This window comes from Sarcophilus harrisii, chromosome 4, assembly GCF_902635505.1.
Source record: "Sarcophilus harrisii chromosome 4, mSarHar1.11, whole genome shotgun sequence".
NCBI lineage: Eukaryota > Metazoa > Chordata > Mammalia > Dasyuromorphia > Dasyuridae > Sarcophilus > Sarcophilus harrisii.
Genome location: NC_045429.1, coordinates 355315470 through 355331641, shown reverse-complemented (window position 1 = coordinate 355331641; position 16172 = coordinate 355315470). Strand labels below are relative to the sequence as shown.

Below are 16172 nucleotides of genomic sequence, written 5' to 3'. Positions count from 1 at the left end.
TACAGTTGAAAAAATGAGCCCTGGGAAAGATCATAATTTTTGCATAGAATATGGCATTCAATAGATGCTCTAATATATATATATATATATATATATATATGTATATGTACATGCATATTTATTTACAAACTGATATAGCTATTAGTAAAAGTTCTGAAACTTATTTTCAGGTATCCTCATTTCTGACCACAACTCTTTATATGATAGCCTTCAATTAGGACAGATCAAAAGTGACTACAGTGACACTTCAAATATTTAATATAAAATTATCCATTTATAATATATCATAGAATCATACAGTATATAAGCAGAAAGGGACCTTCAAAATCATCATTAATGACCTTTTATAGGAGAGAAAATTGTTCTAAAGGAAGTTAAATGATCTCTTTAAGATCCCAGAATTTGTTAAAGGCAGCGCAAGGACTAGAAGCCAAAACACAGGATTTCTGATTCTCAGGCTAGTGCTCTGTCCACTCCATCAAACTGCCTCCTCCGCTTTTCAGCCTCCAGGAGAAATCCCAGCTACAAGATTATCCCTAAAGAATCTCAGACTCACCAGATGCTCCAGCACAGATGAAGAACCAGATGGCCAATGAGGGGATGGTTATAGTTTTAGCAAGAGCCAATTTATAGGCCTGGAGAGTCCTACTCAGAGGAAGCAGGGACTGCTCTAGATTCTGCCATCCCAATTATCTCCCAAATAAAACATATTCTACTCATAGAACCCCCCTCTTTTGTTGTCTGCCTATGAATGTTTCATCCTAGGGTCCCTGTCATGGTTGAAGGCAAAGCCCCTGATAAAAGAATTGATTGAATATATACCCATTCTTTATCATTGCTTAAGGAATTGGGGTACCTAAGGTTTTGCAATGGAAAACATAGAATAAAAAGATATTTAAAAATGTGAAGAAAAGCAATGCTTTATCAAAACTTGGTATTTACAGAATCATAATCTGAGAGTTGTAAAGGACAAGTCAGCATGGACAATAATTCCAACTCTTCATGATTCCATTTGGGTTTTTGGGGGTTTTTTTGGCAAAAATATTGGAGCAGTTTGCCATTTCCTTCTCCAGTTCATTTTACTGATAAGGAAACTGAGGCAAACAGTTTAGTGAGTTGTCCAGATTCACACAGCTAGTATCTAAAGACAAATATGAACTCAAATCTTCTAGATCCAGCACTTTATCCTCTGTACCACCTTACTGCCCCAATGATCCTAAGCCTAGGATTATTAAAATCTTTTCTGATTCCCTCAGAGCCTTATAAATTTCTCATCTTTAGGAGTTAGGTGAAAACTTATAGACATTTGGATGTGATAATCCTTTGTGAATGAGAGAAAGTTCCTGAGTGAAGGACAATTCCAATAGACTTGGGATACAAAATGCCATCCACATCCACAGAGAGAGTTATGGAGCCTGAATGTGGAACAAAGTATAGTATTTTCACCTTTTTTGTTGCTGTTGTTTGTTTGTCCTTTCTTGTGTATTCTCCATTTGGTTTTCTTTTTCTTGCACAACATGACAAATATGGAAATATGTTTAAAAGCATTATACATGTTTAGCCTATATCTCATTGCTTGCTGTCTTGGGAATGAAAGACTTAGCAGAGGGAAGGAGAAAAAATTTGGAACCCAAAATATTACAAAAATGAATGTTGAAAACTATCTTTACATGTATTTAGAAAATAAAATACCATTGAGAAAAAAAAGACATGTCACCTCTCTAGGAGATCAGGTGATAGGGTCTTATGAAAGAGAAATAAAATATGCTCATTAGAGCAACGAACATAGACCACCACAGTTTTATATCATACCTCAAAAAAGTTTCACTATGATTTCTAGGACCTGAGCCATGGGATTAAGGAGGGCAGTCTGAATAACTATTTGAAAGGGATCTGAAGTTTTGCTGGTCTTCTATAGAGTTCCAGTTATATCTATAGTGGGATTTGGTGGCCCCAAAGACTAATGATGTCATTAAGAAAGGAAAACATCAAGGAATAAGATAATCAATCCTGCTCAAATTAGAACAGAACAAGTGAGTTCAATGTAGAGTTCTACAATTAGGGAAAGATGTTGGTAATACAGAGAGCATCCAAAGGAAGTCCATCAAGGTTCTTCAAGGCATTGCGATCATGATATATGATAATCAGGGAAAAGCTCTGTAGGTGCTTATTCTGGAGAAAACAGGCGTCTTTTTTAACCGCGGTCTTCAAGGATATGCTAGAATATCACATGAAAAAAGAATCATATTTGTTTAGTTTAGCTCAGAAGGAAAGAAAAATGAAGAATGTAGGGAAGGGGCGTGGAGGCAAATTGAAATGGAGTGTTAAGAAAAAATTTCTAACAATTAGTACTATCCCTAAGAGTCAAATGTATTGCCTCAGGCTGTATTTGCTCTCCCTCACTGGACAATTTCAAGAAGAGAAGGATAATCATTTGTCAGATTTTTTATTGTGGGAGTTACTCATTTATAATAAGTTGACCTTGATGGAGACTGAGATCCCCTTCAACTCTTAAAAGCTGTGATTCTATGAACAAAGGGTCATAGCTTTGGAACTAGAAAGGATTGAAGAGATTATATAGTTCAGCACCAGAATTGTATAGATTAAATAATGAAGGCCACCAAAAATTAAATAGCTCATTCAAAATTGCACAAAGTTAAGTTAGAATTCTGATACAGTCAGAATTGGAATAGATCATCTCCTTTCAAATCTAAGGTCTTCCCACTATACTTCAGTCTCATTGTTGTAGTATTAAAACAAACATGTTGTCTTTAATACTAATTTTCTTCCTTGTGGTTAATCCTGTATGTATGAGTTCTACCTAGCCAATTAGGTTCCTTAAGTATTCTATGAGTAATCTACTTCCCAGGGGTCTCTCCTTTCCCTCCACCTTCTTCTTCAGGATTCATTAAAGTTCTCTGTATATAAGGACAACTCATTTTATCCTTTGGGTGGGAAACCATTCTATGTGATCCTATCCTAGAATTTCCTTGATTCCATCTGGATGCGCTAGGCTTGCTGAAACAAATTGGCTTTTGTCATTGTATCCCAAATATTGGACACATGGTACAGAGGACATGCTTAATGAATGTTTGCTGTTTTCTGACTTGATTGTAATTGAGTCCTGGACCCCTTTAATAGGAATATATTGTCCATGGTGAAGAAGAAAATAACCCCTCTCTACACCACCTTGTTCAGACAATATCTGAAGTATTTTGTCCAGTTCTTGGCCCCATATTTTAGGGAAACTATTGTTAATTGAAAATTATTCATGTGAAGAAAAATAAGACTCTAAATCATATCCTATGAAGATATGACTCACGAATCAAGAGGAATCATTTTAAAATTAAATCGTTTACCTTGTAAAAGAAAAGAGAGGGCAGAATAACTTGATTTCTGATCTGAGGGGAAATAACATAGAAAAGTTATTCTATGAGCCATTGGATTTCCAGAGGACTAGACTACGCCACTGAGTGAAATATAGAAAGACAGATTTTGACTCAATGCTCACACACACACATGCATGCACATACATACAAAATTCCGATAGAGCAGTCCATATGTCAGTCATCAAGCATTTATTAAGTGCTGATTATACACTAGGCACTGTGTGATAAGTCCTGGGGATTCAGATAAAGATAAAGATAAAAGACAGTTCTTAAGGAGTTTACAATCTAATTGGGAAAACAATATAAGAACACTATGTAAAACAAGATATATACAAAATAAATTAGAGATAATCAAGAAAAAGATAACACTGACATTCAGGGTGATATATTATGTTTTTTTCACGAGAGTTGTTCAAATAAAGATTCTTTGAGCGTTTGGAGACCGTAGAAAAGTGCTACATTAAGTGCTTAGACTAAATGACACCTGAATCCCAGTTCCACTTAATCATTTAATAGCCAGATTAGCACTTTAATATATGTGTGTGTATCTCAAAGATAAAGCAAAAAATAAAATTTCTCAACATCAGGAAGGGGACATAACCTTTTCCCTCTTTTATACTACCTCAGGCTATTTGGAAATGCATTTAGAACTTAAAGGTGACAAACAAAATAGACCAAAACTGAACCTTTTTTTCCCCCCAGGGCCACAGCTCATAAAAGGAGTGACTCTTACACCACACTCTGCTCAGTGTCCAAATTTGAGGTAATCAAGAATTTTATCCCCTGGATTCTGCCAGGGATCAAGAAAGTCACCTCTGTTCCAGGTAAACAGCCAATAGAAAGAGGCTACCCCAAGCATATGAGGAATAGAGAATGTTGCTCTCAAAAGCAATAATTTCCTACATGTGCATCTTCATCTTAGATAATCTGAGTATGGGTCCAAGCTCAGTTACATAAATGAGTTTAGGAAATAGAAATGGAAATATCACTTATAAAGTATTGCCATGATCTAGAAAAGACATGGTTAAGGCTTGAGCAGTAAGAATAAAAAGAATAAATATATAACATTTATTAACCTCTTACTAAATTCCAAGTAATATACTAAGCTCTAAAGAAACAAATAAAAACAAAAATGTCCACCTTCAAGGAGCTTGCTTTCTAATGGCTGAAACAAGATATTTATTAATGATCAGAAAGAAGAGTTATGGTACAGTAAGTTATAAAGAGGAAAAACAAAATATAATCCATTTGTGGGAATTGAGTAAACCACATAGACTCCATCTTATGACTTAATTCTGAATCTAGCTCAGTTCCCTTTCTATTCAATAATGGGTCTTAACTAGTTTTTGTCATATGAGAAAACTTTATTCAATTATAAGAATTGTGAAAAAAAATTACATTGATCTGCTTGAACTTAACCCTGCATGGTCTTGAAGCTGGACCACTTCTACTTGTTCTTTAAAGACCATATTTGTTTAATATTTGACTCAGGACCTAGGTTATACTAACCAGAAATCCAGTCAGATCCAAAGATGGAAGCAAGGAATTTTCTCACAATTATATCACTTAAGCAACACCTAAGTCTTATCTGAAAATTAGTCTCATGTGGTCAATAAGGTATATTTCTTTGTTCCTTTGATTGAATACAGATAGACACTTGAGAGAGTGTGGTACACCTCTTTTTCTTATTTCAGGGAATTGCACTCCTTTGCTCTTCCTCTCCCAACTTGGAAAATCTCTTTTATCTTTCCTCCAATTAGAAATCAAATTACCTAATCTTGTGTCCTGTTTATATTCTCTTGTTTTCTTTTAATGCATTAAAAATCTGCCTCCTTCTGTATTCAGGATTCAGTGTCTAGCTGAAGGGACTTGGTCTTGATTTGTTGTATAATCACATGCCCTGCCAATAAATTAATATGCTCAGGAGTTCAAACCTTTATTTCCTCAGTTATCCAATCAATACACAATATAACTTTTATAGAAAGTAGTTATTTTGACTTGGTTTTGGTTGTCAGAATAAGACAAATCAAGAAGAGGAGAAATACTTAGTCAGTGGCAGAAATAGTACATGGTCCCAAGGAGTGCTCAATCAAGAGCCTTGATTCCTCCCAACCTTGCTCTAGTGATCTAATTTGGAAGCTTTTCCAACAGCTGTTGGAAGAAACTTAATGCTGTTAAAGAAACTTAATGGACAGGACTTGACAACTGACTGAAGTGATTATAAAATGCTAACTCAATGAGGAAAATTATCATCCTTTGTTGTCTTTGTATTTCTCATATCTAGCAAAGAACTTTGCATATATTCAGCTCTTAAAAAATGTTTTGGATATTAAGGATATGTAAATAATGGACCATAAAACTCGGCATACCCTTTACCTCTTCAATACCATTTCTGAGTCTGTATCTCAAAGAGATCAAAGGAAAAGAAAATATATGTATAAAACATTTATAGCAGCTTTTTGTTGTAACAAAGAATTGGAAATTGAAGGGATGCCCACCAATTGGGAAGTTTGAAAAATGTATGGCATATAATTTTTTTTTAATGTTGATATACTTTATTTTTTTATTCGCAAGTTATATGTATGGGTAATTTTACAGCATTGACATTTGCCAAACTTTTTGTTCCAATTTTTTCCCTCCTTCCCCCAACCCCTCCCCTAGATGGCAGGATGACCAATACATGTTAAATATATTAGAGTATAAATTAAATACAAAATAAGTATACATGTCCAAATATGGCATATAATTGTGATGGAATACTATTTTGTGCTGTAGAAATGGTGAGAGAGAGGGTTTCAGAAAAAAACTGACAAGATCTATATGAATTTATGCAGAGTGAACTGAGCATACCAGGAGATCATTGTACATAGTAATAGCAATACTGTAATGATGACTGACTGTGGAAGACCTGGCTACTCTGATCAAGGAAATGATCCAAGACTACACATCTACTCATGTGAGTTTTCCCATCTTATCTGAAATCCTCATATTTGTTATTTCCTATAGTACACTGATACACTACATTCATGTACTGTAGTTTGTCTATCTATTTCCTAATTCAAAGTTTCTTAAACTGTGGGTCACAACCCCATATGGGCTCTCATAACTTAATGTAGGGGTCACAAGATGATGATTTATTATCATAAATGTTTGATTTGTATACCTATTTTATATATATCTAAATATTTGGAGTTATAGTAAACATTCCCTGGGCAAAACGGAGTCATAAGTGGAAAAAGTTTAAGAAACCCTGACCTAATTGGTAAGTGTTCATATTCTACTTATTTTTGTTTGGGCTATTTCTGGAATATATTATTTTCCCTGACACTAGAAGACTTGGCGGTGAAAATCTAACCTCTTTTCATTTAGAAATTGCATGAAATCAAAGAAAGAGCTTTATCAGGTTTCAGAGATTTACCTGTTTAAGATGATTTGTCTTGGAAACTGAATATTGGGATAAGGACAAAATCTGGCAACTAGGTTGGGATGGATATTTGGGTAGGAAAGTGTTTAAACACTTCTATCCAGAGAGTTTTGAGAGATAATCTGAGGGAAATTCTAGAATTTGATTTATTGATTCAACAAATATTTATTTTTATTTTTGCTTGTGTTGATTATGATCATGTGTTTTAACTAGCTAGGCTTTCTCAAGACTGGATAACTGAAATTGAAAGTTTATGAAATACTTTCCTTTTTTCTGCCTTTTAAAAATAAGTATTTCTTTGCCTCATTCTTTTGACTAATTCTCTTCCTTTTCTGTCTATTTTGAACTTTTATTCTTTAATTAGAATGAAATAGAATGTTATTTTAAGATGTGAAAGGGCATGTAAAAGGGAAGGAAGAAAGGAAAACCTGAAATGAATTGTTCTTATGGTCTGTGCTTGGCAATATAACCTTCTGAGCAAGAATTACACAGGATGAGAAGGCATTGAAAGGTAATGATTAAGAGGAAATCCCAGATTAGGGGGCCCATCGTCCTCCTAGTGGCAGTTTATCCACTTTATAATCATTGACTCTTATAGACAGCCTTGAAGGTAACCACTTTTTCCATTAGATTTTGAAATAATGGTAATCAGAATTTCTGAAAGTTAAAGATCAGTCACATAGATGCCAAAATATCTATAGAAGCATAATTTTCATCATTATTATTTTGAGTTTTGAGTTTTTTTCCTAGTAAATTTATTTATTTTTAATATACTTTGGTTTATGAATTTTGTTGAGAAAGAAAAATCAGAACAAAAGGGAAAAACCATGGGAAAGAGTTAAAAAAAAACACAGAAAAAAGAAGCAAACATAGCACGTGTTGATTTACATTCAGTTTCCTTAGTTCTTTTTCTGGGTACAGATGACATTTTCTTTTTTATTATTATTATAGCTTTGTACTTACAAGTTATATGCATGAGTAATTTTTCAGCATTGACAATTGTAAAACCTTTTGTTCTAGTTTTTCCCCTCCTTTTCCTCACCCCCTCCCCCCGATGGCAAGTTGACCAATATATATTAAATATGTTAAAGTATATGTTAAATACATTAAATGTATACATGTCCATACAGTTATTTTGCTGTACAAAAAGAATTGGGCTTTGAAATAATGTATACTTAACCTGTGAAGGAAATAAAAAATGCAGGCGGACAAAAATAGAGGGATTGGAAATGCTATGTAGTAGTTCACACTCATTTCCCAGAGTTCTTTCTCTGGGTGTAGCTGGTTTTATTCATTATTGAACAAATGGAACTGATTTGGTTCATCTCATTGCTGAAGAGGGCCACGTCCATCAGAATTGATCATCCTATAGTATTGTTGTGGAAGTGTATAATGATCTCCTGGTCCTGCTCATTTCACTCACCATCAGTTCATGTAAGTCTCTCCAGGCCTTTCTGAAATCATCCTGTTGGTCATTTCTTACAGAACAATAATATTCCATAATATTCATATACCATAACTTATTCAGCCATTCTCCAATTGATGAGCATCTACTCAGTTTCCAATTTCTGGCCACTACAAAGAGGGCTGCCACAAATGAGGGACATGTTGTCAGCGTGCTTCAAGAATAAAAGCTCTTCTCCCAAGATTTTCATCCAGGGTAGGTTCTCACAAAGATGCTTAAACTTCCTGTTTTGTAGTTATGGCAAAATGCTGGGAGTATTTCAGCTGATACTCTGGTGGTAGACATGGTTTGTGGCACTTTGGAGGGTGTGGCCTTATGCATTGGGGAAGACATGACTCTGGGCACTTGGTTTGAAAGGGCTGTGGGCAGTTGGGAGGGCATGGTTCTGGGAATTTAGGAATACATGGTTCAGGGCACTTAGGTTGCCAGGTTTGTGGGCACTTGGGAATTGGTTGATGAGGCAATTTGCATTGCTGATTATACTGGCAAGACATCTTTCCTAGATCTCTGCAAATCTGAAAGAAAGAAAGACAGTGTTGACAGTTAGGCAGGTACTTCCATGGGTAAGAAAATCTAAGCCCTCATATTGAAATAGGTCATGAGCTTAGAACATTCTAATAAAAATTAAGAGTAAGGCTAGAACCAAACTTTTGTGCCTGTGGACACTGATTAAAGCCCATCTAAGCCAGTGCTTTGCTTTGGGTTAAGCTACACAAACTATTAAGTAATTTTTGACATAATTTCATTTGGCTTCCTTTGGGGATAGTAAAATGTACAATGGATGGAAAGTTGAAGTTCTGTCTTTAAAAAATGAGTATGATAGGGACTAGCTATATTACTTAGAGTAAATCACTTAATATATCCGAGACTTGATTTTGCCATTCCTAAAACAGGCAAAATAAGATCATCCTGTTTATCTATTGAATTCATAGTTCTAATGTATGAGGAAAGCCTTATACAATCTGTCAAGTGCTATATCAATGTGAACCGATGGCTACAATTCCTCTATTTGCATCCTCCTCAAATATCTCATCAAAGCAGAAAAGAGTTCCTTAGGCCTCAAAGCCCAAGAATGAGAAATATAAGCACTACCAAATCCTTGCTAGTTGGAATGACTTCTAATACAGAATAATCAATAGATAATGTTTTTATCATCTCTACTTTATTATCAAGGGATAAATTGTGGAAGAGAGAAGAACTCATAAAGACCATGGACTAAGGCATGGACAGATTAAACAGATATCTTAGACCAATGAAACTATGGATCTTTGATGAATTTTTATTATTATTGCATTGATTCAATTGAGTTCACTCTATCTTCTACCTTTAGTACTCATCTATTCATTGGTTCCCCCAGTTAAAATTTCTGTTTTCAGTTCTTTAAAAAAAAAGCCTCAGTCCATAATGGAAACAATCACCACAGACATGTTATGAGACCCTTCAACAACGCCTGTTATTTCTTGGAATTTCTGTTTCACCATATATTAAATGAGAGTTTTGGTATAAAGAAGGAAACACTGATCTGATTGGTAGAACATATAAACCTGAGTTAATCAATCAATATCCTTCAGGAAGCACTTAGTAAGTACCAATCACTTCTCTAAGCTATAGGGATAGAAAGAAAGGCAAAATAAGTATCTGTGATATCAAGGAGTTCACATTCAGAGAACATGTGAAAAAAATTTTGTCAGTGAAATTTAATTTTCAATGGGAAGGTATTTCAGTGTCTCATTATGCTCATCTGAAAAATGAGGGCTTTTTACAGCATGATTTGGAAAGTCCCTCTCAACTCTGATATTACAAATAAATCATTGCTGAATGAATGTCCCATGGTTCTATAGTTCTACAAATAGTCAGTGTGAATAAATAAAAGTTTAAGGAAAAAAAGACCAAAGTCAGTGAAATTCTGGCTAATCCCACTAAATCCACATCCCTTTGAATATCACAAGCATGATACCCTGATTAAATCTTAGAGTGAGCTATGTCAAGAGATGGATAGAAAAAGTGAGAGATGGCCCAATTCTTCCCCAGGAGCTCAACATCCCAGATCTCTGATAGACCAGGGAGGAGATTCTACTTTGATCATCAGAGTCCTTTAAAGGAAGGTAAGTAAGGGAAGACTCTAACATCTTCCACGGTTTATAGCCTTTCTAGAATTCTCCTGAGTCTTTTTATTTTCCCGTACAAAGTAAAGCTCAACCCCACACAGAGGAAAGTCAACAAAATTCTTTGACCAACATCCTTCAAGAATTGTGCCCCAATTCCTCCCCAAAAGTTAATCAAACGCATTAAAATCGCTTGATCATAAGATTTGGATTGAGAGAGAAAAGGCATCTTAGAGATCATTTAATCTAATTCCCTCTTTCAATGAATGAGGAAACTAAAGCCCAATAAGTTGCCAAAGATCATACAGGTAGATGGAATTGACAGAACCAGGATGTAAAATCCAGGTCTTCTCATTTTTGGTTTAGTTGTACCATTCCACATTTGCTGCTATCATAACATCCATCAGAGAATTTTAGTTTTAGAATACATCTTTGGGTTTTAAGAAAATGAAGTGTTTGGGAAACATGAAATATAAAGTCAAAGTTAGAAAAGACTTTAGAAATCATCTAGTGCTGTCTTCCTTTTACTCATGAAAAGTTGAGGCTCAGAGAAAAAAATGACTTTACCATACCACATAGCTGTTTAGTAACAGATTTAACTTAACTTTAAGAGAATCAATGTTGCTCTTCAAGGTGAAAATTAGGAAAGGTCAAAGTGACCATAAGGATATCTCAGATATATAACAAGAAATAATCAATATATAATATTTCATACAATGTAAAGACAGAGTTCTCCTGAAGATCACCAATAGGCCCAGAATGACCTTTTATAGAAGAGAAAACCGATATCAAATGAGTGGAAATGGCATCTTTAAAATTCAACTACTTAGAGACAGTGGAGGGAGTGGAACCCAAAAATAGGACTTCTAATTCTCAGGCTAGGGCTCTGTCCACTCTTCCAAACTACCTCCTCTGTCTTCCAGCTTCCAAGAGAAATCTCAGCCCCAGTATTAGACCTGAAGAATCCTAAACCTAATAGTTGCTCCAGCACCAATTGGGAACCAGGTGGCCAGTGGATACCTAAGAGTTCAGCATAAGCCCCTTTTTAGGGCTAGTTAGCCTAGCTCAGAAAAAACAGGGACATTCCCAAACCCTGCCATCCCAATTATCTCCTCCACAAAGTGCAATTCACCTATAATTCTGAAAATGACTTGCCACACTCAGCCTCATGATCATAATGCCCCTGTTTTGAAAACCTCATTGGGGCAGCTTCTTGTCTGTGAGTGATTCAATCATCCAGAAATCTCTGCTATGACATAAAGTCACAGTCCCTGTTAGCAGAATTGATTAAATCTAATCCATTTTCCCTCCTATCTGGAGGCATTGGAGTACCTAATGTTTTGAAGTAAGTACATAGTTTATCCAAGTTTTTATTAAAGATAATAAGAAGTGGTAAGAAAAATTTGACTTTGACATGGAAACAGTCCTGATTTGGAGGATTTGGAGGAAAAAGGACTTCACAGACCTTTTAGACCAATCCACATCTAACAGGATTTTCCGCTAGGACATATCAATCAAATGAAAATTGTTAAAATGTTCTTTTCCAAAATCAAGGATGCTTGTTATACATAGATCCTTTCTTTTAAAAGGACTCAGGAATGGAGAAGTCACTTCCATGGTGGCCTTCATTTCGACTTCAACAACTGGATTCTCCCTGTCAATAAGACAGGAATATCCCGGTTATTTCCTCCACTTTTCAAAAACAAAAATTATCATTTTTTAAAATAACAAAGTTATTATCTATATGACCTTGCACAACTCTCCCTTACTTAAATCCAATTTGCTTGCATGTCATGGTATCACCTCTCTGATGTCACAGTCCTCTTTAAGAACAAAGGACAAACAACAGGGTAGGGCATTGTGAAGTTGAAACACATTCAAATGAAATGATACAAGACTTCAAATCCTGTCCTATGAAGATTTGACTTGGGGATCATGAGGAATGGTTTAAAAATTTGAGAGTATTTATCCTGGAATAGAGAGGAAGAGCATAACACCTGACTTTTAATCTGTGAATGGTTTCATATAGAAAATTGGTTTTATGTCTCAATGACCTAGGATAAATGAATGAAAGATCCACACCTCATAAAAGGGGGTGTCCTGTCCCTCACACCTCACTGATTACAAGGATGAATGGGAATTTCATCCCCTGGACACTGCCAGAAAGAGAGCAAGACTAATCTCATCTGGTAATCCTGAAAGCATCCTAGTTCCAGCTTAGGACACAATAGAAAATGGCCATTCCCATTCTCAAGGTAAGGGAACATATAATGTTTTCTCCCAGGATCAGAAATCTCTCATCATGTACCCCTACCTGAGGTGACCTAAGTTTGGATTAAAGCTTTTTATATAGTGAAGCTGAAGAATAGGAATGCCATTTAGAAGTGATGCTATGATCCAAAAAAAAGAGGGTGAAACCATGAACTAGGATAGTGACAGTAACAAAAGAATGAAGGAGATCGAAGAAATTTTCTAAATGTCAAGTAATATGTTAAGACTTAGAGATATCATTACAAAACCAAAGCATTCCATACCCTCCAGAAGTTTGCATTCTGTCAAGGGACTCAAGACATTTAGAGGAGTGGTAGTCAGAGAAAAGAGATGTGAAAAACCACAAAAATGAAGTAAAGAACAGTTCTTTGCATTCCCTTTACAGAAGCAGAAGTAGTGTTGACTTGATTTTAATTCTCAGGATAACATAGAAATCAGGGAGTGGGGAATAATTGGGCAGTGTCAGGAATGGTATTTGATTTCAAGGAGTACTTAGCCAGGAGACTTGGCTCCCTTCAAGTTGGGTCTCTAGTGAGTTGGTTTGGAGAACTCTCCAATAGCAAAAACTACCCTTGAAGAGGAAGAGTGGGAAGGACTTAGCAACTGATGCAACTGATTGTAAAATAAAAATAATTCCTTTTTTGTCTTTATATTTTTCATACCTAGCAAAGAACCATGCTTGTACTCAATATGAATAATAAATCCATTGAAATAAACACATTAAGTATTTTTGAGTAAACAACTTTTGAGATAAAAAACTCATTATTTAACAAAAGCTATTGAAAAAAATTGCAAAGTATGTATGTTAGAAAGTAAGTATAGACCTACATACCATATGTCAAAATAAGGTCAAAATGGGCACATATTGTATACATAAATGGTGATATCATAAGCAAATTAGGAGAACTAGAAATAATTTACTTATAAGATCCATGGAGAAGGGAAGAATTTGTGACCAAATAAGAGATAGAACATTACAAAATGTAAAATGGATCAGTCTGGTTATATTGAATTAAGAACATTTTGCACAGTCAAAATTAATGCGGCCAAGATTAGAAGGAAAGCAGAAAGCTAAGAAACAAATTTTACAAGAATTGTCTCTGATGAAAGACTCATTTCTTACCAGCAGGATGAATACAGAGAAGCTTGGAGAGACTTACATGAACTGATGCTAAGTGAAATGAGCAGAACCAAGAGATCATTATATATGTCAACAACGATAGTGTATGAAGATGTACTCTGATGGAAGTGGATTTCTTTGACAAAGAGACCTAATTCAGTTTCAGTTGATCAGTGATGGACAGAAACAGCTACACCCAAAGAAAAAAAAACCCTGGGAAATGAATGTAAACTGTTTGCCTTTTTGTTTTTCTTCCCGGGTTATTTTTACCTTCTGAATCCAATTCTCCCTGTGCAACAAGAAAACTGTTTGGTTCTGCACACATATATTATATCTAGGATATACTATGACATATTCAACATATATAGGACTGCTTGCCATCTAGGGGAGGGGATGGAGGATGGGAGGGAAAAATCGGAACAGAAGTGAGTGCAAGGGATAATGTTGTAAAAAAATTACCCTGGCATGAGTTCTGTCAATAAAAAATTATTATAATAAAAAAAGACTCATTTCTGGAATATATAGAGAATGGAGTTAAAGTTGTAAAAATATAAGTAATTCCCCAATTGATAGTCAAGAGATATGTAAGGCATTTTTTAGACAAAGAAAAATTAAAGCTATCTATATTCATATGGGACAAAATGCTTTAAGTCACTTTTAATTAGAAATGCAAATTAAAACAATTTTTAAAATTAGCTAATATGATAGAAAAAGAAAATGATGAATGTTGGAGAAGATATGGGGAAACTGGAACATTAATGGATTGTTGGTGGGTTTGTGAACTGATCCAACCAATTTGAAGAGCAATTTTAAACTATGCCCAAAGAGTAATCAAATTGTGCATAAAGTTGTCCAACAATATGTCAACCAGACTGCCCTCTAAACTGTGAGTGGCCAGAACCTAACAGTGCAGGGTAGAGACAGGAAAATCAGGGTCCATACAGAAGTTTAATTAATTTAAAAATGAGAAAAGCGTTTGCAAGCAGAAGCCACCTCTCCTACAAAGGAAGCCTTAACATGTTGGGAAAGGCAGTGCTTTATAAGCATAAGTGGGCTGGACTATGATATAATCTTTCTAAACTTTTGAGTAGCATTTCCCATAGCAGGCTCATGCATGGATAATGCAGACATTCCTGGATTCTATGGGAACAATTTTCAAGTTGATTGTTTCACAGCAGGATGCAGAACCAGAGTTAGCATAGTTCACTTATTTGTTACAAGAAACAGGGATTGTGAGCATTTCAAGAGATGTGATAGATCACCTACTTCTGACTATCTGGGAAATATGGGGAGGTCTCTCAGTGAACCCTGGTGCTAATCAAAGCAATATACTTTACCAGAGAGTGAGATCACCCAGAATGTGAAAAAATCTTAAAAAAATGAATGTCGAAAACCATCTTAACGTGTAACTGGAAAAATAACGAACTATTAAAATTGAAAAAAATTCAGAGAAAGAACTAGTAGAGTCTAAATTCAGAACAAAGCGTATATTTTCAGTTTCTTTGTTTTGTGTATGTGTTTACATGTTTGTGTGTTTTCTTTTGTTCTGTTTCTTCTTTTATAACATGGATAATGTGGAAATGTTTTGTATTATTAACATCACAAGGGGTTCAGTATCAGGGTCAAGTCTTTTCAGACTGTTTCATAGTTTAGATGAAAGAACAAGTAGGGGAGAGATAATAGAATGAGATTTCTCTCCCTGTACTGTAGATAGATCTGGTCAGTAGATAGAAATATGGAGTAGGATTGATTAGTAGTCATCTCTAGGTCCCCTATAGATAAGAAAGGTCCCATACCAGAAAGGAGATGTGAATCTAGCACACAGGCACTTTGTGGAATGATAGCTCTCTACCACCTTTTAAGTAGAGAAAAGGGCCTATATATCTATATAGAAATATAGATCTTCCTCCCTCTCTGCTCCCTTTCTCTCCCTCTCCTCTCCCCTCTCTTCCCCTCCCTTCCCCTCCTCCTCCCCTCCTCCTCTTCCTCCTCCTCCTCCTTCTTCTTCTTTTCTCTCTTTCTCTCTCTCTCTTCTCTATCTCTCTTTCTCTGTCTCTTCTTTCTCTCTCTCTTTCTCTTTATATGTATATATGTATATGTGCTTACATGTGTATACATGCACACACACATATATATACACCTGTCAATCTGTCTATCTATTCTTCACAGCTAGTCAGAGATAAACAGATCCAAACTTCCCATCACAGTGAAAAAAGTTTCATCCACTTCTGGAAAATAATTATACATGGAAGAAAAATACTGATATATGAAAAGCTGGCACCACCTGAAAAATAAGCCTTGCTGTTGGGGAAGTAGGAGAAAAACAACAGTTCCAGTCTCACCATGCAACATATCCTTTATTTGGGACAATGGAAGGGGAGTTACAAGGATGCAAGGG

The 16172-nt window shown here is 35.4% G+C and overlaps 1 long non-coding RNA gene across 1 annotated transcript; it reads left to right on the top strand.

The window, feature by feature from the left end:
* Positions 1–6229: 6229 nt before the first annotated feature.
* On the top strand, positions 6230–8329 carry LOC116423710. The gene is made up of 3 exons (XR_004234215.1): positions 6230–6345; positions 7178–7324; positions 8299–8329. It is a non-coding gene; the product is annotated as an uncharacterized LOC116423710 (long non-coding RNA).
* The last annotated feature ends 7843 nt before the right edge of the window (positions 8330–16172 follow it).